Genomic DNA, 6,700 nt, shown 5'->3' with positions numbered 1-6,700 from the left:
TTGTTCAACAGTGGAAATAGAGTCCCACATTATTTAAATTTCATTCACACACAAAACATTAATGGTGAACATTTTTGACTTTATAAAATGATTCTCTCAAGTCTTGGTGATCGGCCATGATTAAACAATAAAGAAAGTAAGTCATATTTTTTTATATACATAGTTTAGTAGCCTACTATTCTTTCTGGCAGAATTTATCATTATAATCAACTTAATTATTTCCTGGATTTTTTATCACCATAGTCCTTAAATGTATGGAAATGCAGGAAATGGGATTCAAATTGAAAACCTTTTTCCCACATTTTGTATCCCCCCCACTTCTCAGACCAAAGTTACACCCTTGTCTTCAGCGATCTAGAAAATATGGTTGTAAACCAAACAACACATTAATCACTGCCTAAAGGTATCTTTACGAAAAGCAAAAAAGCATTTGTGAAGACAGTATATTTCAACAATTTGGCAAATGAAACGCATTAAATACACGATAAACAAAAGTCTGAACAAAAACATTCCACTGCTACAGAAGGAAAGCAAAGTGGTGGGGTGAAACAGGACCGGATATGAAATAAACACCACATTAATCACAACTTAAAAATATGAATTAATAACCATTATATTGAGAATAGATCGATTTGATACAGTTAAGAAACAAGGGGAGTAAAAAGGGGTGTGGTCAAACAGGATTGGTCGATGTCTTTAAATTTCCCATAGTGTTTATGGCCAAACTATCCTTGAACAATCTAGAAAAGTCTGGGTTTAAAAAAAAAAAGAAACACATAAGCGGTATCAGAAATTTAGATATACTGCAATACATTTAAAAAAAAAGTAACACCTATGAAAAGCGTTTATAATTAGAATACAAAAACTAGAGACACAATATTTTCTTTAAACAGATTTTAATAACTTTGTATGCGCACAAAGTACTTGTGCTGGTTGAACATAAATAGTTTGTGTTGATTCAACACATTTTAGTAAATTGTTGTGTGCAATTATTGAATTGAGTAAATCCAATGAGTTATTTTTCTCAGTGTTAGTCCAGTCCAGTAATTAGGGAACATTGGTGGCTCAGTGGTAGGTTTCTTGCCTACCATGCAAAGGACCTGGGTTTGATTCCCAGCTAATGCCCAAACCACAGCCACTAGATACACAGGAAGGGCATCTGGTGTAAAACCCTGTGCCAAGTTGTTGTGTGTCCCAGTTGGCCTGCAGAGGCAGGGAGCAGCTGAAAGTTCAACAACAAATCCAGTTGCTATTATGTCAATGACAGGAGGAAAAACCTGTCAATATTTAAATGAAAAAAAAAAAAACCACATGTTCAACAATTTCCCATTAAAAAGATTAATGTAGGTTTACTGGTACAATTAGGATTCAGAATCAGCAAACAGCACGGTATAGCATACAGGGATTTCTTTCTGTGGTTCCAAACTACACAATATGCAATTACGTAATTATTGATGTGGTTCTAAAATGAACAGAAAGAAGGCATAATGACTAACTGCAATATCATCCCAAACAGTACAACATTTTGTACATGCGCCAAGACATTCAAACAATGTTAGAATAATATTAGGATAATATACAGTACAGTAGCAATAGAACAGAAATTATTTTTCTAAAGTAATTGACTGTAGCCACAAATTACTAATGATTAAAGTATGAATAGTCGCAGTAAATGATCATTTAATGTTAGACAAACTTGTACAAATGTCGTCTCTCACTACCAGTCATGATTAGCTTAGCATTAAGATTAATCATCACATATCACAACATTAATCAGTGACTAGAAACAATCTCAAAATGACATTAATAATAAACAGTGCAGTTACATATCGTTATTGACACACATCAACTAAAACCACTCAGGATTCATTAGAACAGGTGAAATTTAGCAGAAACCAAGCACTAACAGTCCACACCTGACCGAAGCTCATGGCAATTTCCTCCTAACACATTCGACACTACGGCTGATGCAATACTTGCAATAAACTTAAGATAGATAGATAGATAGATAGATAGATAGATAGATAGATAGATAGATAGATAGATAGATAGATAGATAGATAGATAGATAGAACTTTATTATTATTGTAGAAGTACATATGTATAAGTACATAGCAACAAAATGCTGTTTAGCATCTACCAGAAGTGCAAACAGTAGAAATTGTGCAAATGAACAAGTGCAGATAAATATGTAAATATGTACATGGATAAATAAGGCTATGTCAGAATGTGCATAGACAAGTGCAAGTATGCTGCCACACACTGGACAGAATAAGTAATGCTTCCAAATTAACTATATACACACTCAATTCTTGAGGGCCTTTTGTACACTCGCCCCCAAATTTAGGCGCAACATTTGTTCCTGGCAAATGGCCCACAATTATGAGGTATCTGCATCATCAATGATGGCAGGAAGTACATCCTTGTAACTGGTTTGATATAGGTCCGTCCCAGAATTAGCACTTCTGCTGTTCTGTTATGCCCATCTGCACTTGGCATGACACTGGTGACCCTTCTGATCAACCACATAGCTCTAGGCAATTGGGGGTCTACCAGCATAACAACATTTCCAATGGCAATGTCCTCTAGATCCTTCTGCCATTTAGATCAAGTTTGCAGATTGGGTAGATAGTACTTGATGAATGCAGACCAGAGTAAGTCAGTGAGGATCGGACTGTGGCACCATTGTTTCTGACTGATCATTTTGCTTTGAGGATATACAACCTGTGGGAGAGAGCCATCAAGCTGCCCCGTGAGAAGGTGATTCAGGGTAACAGGATAAATATCTGAGACATTAGAGGATAGGTATCCAAGAGCTGATTTAACAAATCGTATCTCCTGTTCCCATACTCCTCCAAAATGAGGAGCTCCAGGAGGGTTGAAGCAAAAGTGAACTTTCTGCTTCACCAACTGCTGCTGAAACTCCTGTATCTCCACAATTCTGGTGCCAACAAAGACTTTGAACCGACAGGACTCTGACTGCAACCAATTATGTACTGTGGTGGAATCAGACCACAATTTAATCCTGTGATATTCAAGTGTAAGTTCTTTCCTTAGTAACTCTGCTAACAGAGTTCAAGTCTGGGAACTGACAACAGTTTTTGGGTGCAACTCGGCAGCATGCGAATAGGGATGCTAAGTATACCTTGCCTTGACTGTTCTCGGTTCTCAGGTAAGAGACTGCACCATAGGCCCTTTCTGATGCGTCACAGAACATATGTATCCTCCCACTGTAGCCAGCTCTGCAAAAGTTCATCTGGGAACAGAGGATCGTCCCATTCTCTTGGCTTAGCCCACAGTTTCGCTCTGGTCATGTAGAGTAGAATGAAACCCAATGGTTCATATTACCTGGCAAGGATCCGATATAAATTGCGCATTGTGGGTGGTCCATACTCTGAGGGATGGTGCTTTGTACCCAAGACTGTCAGTTGGACAGTGCTAGTGCAGGCCCAGAGTGGATTCAGGACCTTCTGTTTCCCTTTGTGACAACGACAGTTCAGTACTGGTAGACTGAGCCTCCTTAGGTAGATGGCTTACTACTTCAGGCTGGTTTGTGGCCCATTGCCGGATGTCAAATCCTCCACTTGCTAGCAATTCTGTGAGACGGTCAATCAGCCCTCTGGCCTCATCAGTTGTGTTCAGGCTTTGAAGACAGTTGTCAACATAGAAGCTCCTTTTAATAGCAAATTGTATGTCATCACCAGACTCTGTGCTGTCAAGAACATGTTTGTGCATTGCACAGAAAGCACAGCAAGGGCTGCAAGTAGTGCCGAATGGGAGTACCTGCCATTCATAGATGTCTGATTCTCTGTCTCGTTCCATATCTCTCCAAAGGAATCGAAAGATAGGTCTGTCCTTTTTCAGAAGTCGAACTTAATGGAACATTCCATTCATGTCCCCACACACAGCTACAGAATGCTCCCTAAATCTTATCAGAACTCCCAGGAGTGACTGGCCTAGTACTGGACCAGGTAGTAAGGATTCATTTAGGTTCATTCTCTGGTCCTGGAATGAGCAGTTGAAGACCAGTTGATTTTTGTCATTGTAGGTGACCATATGATATGGTATGAAACACCTCTCAAGGCTCTGTGGTGTTTTGTCTGGATCAAGTTTGGCCAAATAACCTTAATCCACCAATTTCTTGATCTCCACAGAATAGGTTGCTGCTCATAATGGGTCCTTCAAAAGATGCCTTTCAGTTCTACAAAGTGGCTTTACTGCTTCTTTGGAGTCATTAAGACGAGCCATGCTGGATTTACATAACAGGGAGGTAGCATACCTCTGGATTCCATTTACATCAACTCTCACAGTTCCTTCATTCAGGATTTCCAGGGTCACCTGATCCTCTCTGGAGCGAGTGACCTGTTACTCATTACGGTAGGGGAGAATGTCCAGTTCCCATCTTGTTTTGATGGCAACTGGCCCGCTAGGGGGTCCCAGGTTGACTGGCTCAATTGGGGTGATTAGATCTGGCTGATCAGGTGGCTTCTGGTCCCAGGGATTTTAACAGTCCTACCAGGACTTGAACTTGTAATGCAAACCTTTCAAAGGCTTCAGGGGCTCCTAGATGGACACGTGGTGCATCCATTACTCGAGCAATCTTATTCAAAGCAAGTTGATGAGGCTTACTAAATTTCTCTGTCAAGGCAACCATTGCCTCTGTGTAAGGATATGGAGAGTTGAGGAAGGAATCTGCAATCAGTCTTGCCTCTTCCAGTTGAAGGTGATCCACCAGGATTTGGAACTTGAACAACTCTGATGCGTCCTCAGGTAAGAGATTTTGGAGCGCAAGCGTCAGACAAGCAAACTTGATCTTTATGCACCAGGTAGGGTATACTAGGCTTAGGAGCATGGTATTCTGCAGCTGACTCCTTTAGCTGAATAGAAGGCTCAGTCAGGGAGGCTCTCTGTTGCTAAGGTGTGTAACTTAGGTCTCGCAGCACTGAGAAAGTAATGTGGAGTCTTAGCTGGCAGTGAATAAGGGTCAGGGGAAACCACATGTGAAGGATAAGCATGCAAGTCAAGCAAGGCACCTTTTCCATACAAGGTAGGTGAAGCACTGGTACTTATTTGATCTTTGAGTGCCCTGGGGGGGACAGGCATAATGCTAGTTGCCTGCTCAGAGAAGGGAGTAGAAGCTTCAGGTAGCTTCCTAGCATCAGTCTGATACTGGGGGTCTCTGAAGGACTGGGCCTGGTCTAGGAGGCAGGGAGATGATATTGTTTCTATGAGGCATATGATGTGCCATCTTGTGTGTACCTCCTCTGTTCTCACTGGATTCCTGTTCTTGCCGGTGCTCATACTGTGCTGTGCTTAATGGATGAGGATGTTCACTACATGGCTGATAACCTTTAGCGTCCATCTCAAAAGTATCAAAGTAGGCAGGGTGACGTGTCTGACATTCTGGCTGTACAGATTCTGGAACAGTTACGCTCTGATGCTCAACCATACTGTCACTGTAGCAAATCACATCCAGCTCGAAGGATCACAATGTGAAGAAGAGATAGGGATGACTTAGCTAGCTGCTAATATGTCGCATTCACTACAGGATGTCAGTCATGACTCAGGGAGACAGTATAGGATTAATGTAGGTTTACTGGTATGATAAGGATACAGAATCAGCAAATAGCACGGTATGGCATACATGAATTTCTATCTGTGGTTCCAAACTAAACAATATGCAATTAGGTAATTATGGATGTGGATCTAAATGTACAGTACAGTAGCAACAGAACAGATATTATCTTTCTAAATTAATCGACTGCAGCCACAAATTACTAATGATTAAAATGTGAATAGTGACCGTGAATGAACATTTTACGTTAAACAAATTTGTACAAATGATGTCTCTCACTACCAGTCATGATTAGCTTAGTATTAAGATTAATCATCAAATATCACGACATTAATCAGTGACTAGAAACAATTTCAAAGTGACATTAATAATAAACAATGCAATTACACATCGTCATTAACGCACACCAACTAAAACCACTCAGGATTCATTAGAACAGGTGAAATTTAGCAGGAACCAAGCACTAACAGTCCACGACTGACCGAAGCTCAGGAATTTCCTCTTAACACATTCGACACTACGGCTGATGCAATACTTGCAATAAACTTAAGTGAGGCTATGCTGCCACACACTGGACATAATAAGTAATGCTTCCGATCATGCAGACGATCCAAGATGGTACGTGCCCACATACATACACAGACATAGCCCAGGTGCTATTATGTCAATGACAGAAGTAAAAAAACAAAACAAAACGAAAAACATGTCAACATTTAAGTGAACAAAAAAACAAGGTCAACAATTTCCCATTAAAAAGCTGTTAAGAAAGTTAAATCAAATTAAATAGAAATAAAAGACGTTCACTCGTACGGTCGGGACAACAAAAAGGGGGCTGGATCAAATACGAGATTTTGATGTTTTGAAAATGAGAGAATATTCATCTGAACACTGATCTTAAACGATTTGGAAAATCTGCTTGCAAATCAAACACTTTAATCACAGCTTAAAATTATTATTAGAAATCGACATTTGTGAAGACAGGTATATTCAACAATTTACAAACAGAAACGCATACATGATCCAAGGCAGTGTGAGAAAAAATCCTTCCAGCTTTACAGTAGGGAAGGGGCGTGGTCAAATAGGATAGGTCGATGTCTTTAAATTCACGTAGTGTTTATGGCCAAA

Source organism: Hemibagrus wyckioides, linkage group LG14 (genome assembly GCF_019097595.1).
Source record: "Hemibagrus wyckioides isolate EC202008001 linkage group LG14, SWU_Hwy_1.0, whole genome shotgun sequence".
In the NCBI taxonomy this organism is placed as follows: Eukaryota; Metazoa; Chordata; class Actinopteri; order Siluriformes; family Bagridae; genus Hemibagrus; species Hemibagrus wyckioides.
This window is presented reverse-complemented; position numbering follows the sequence as displayed.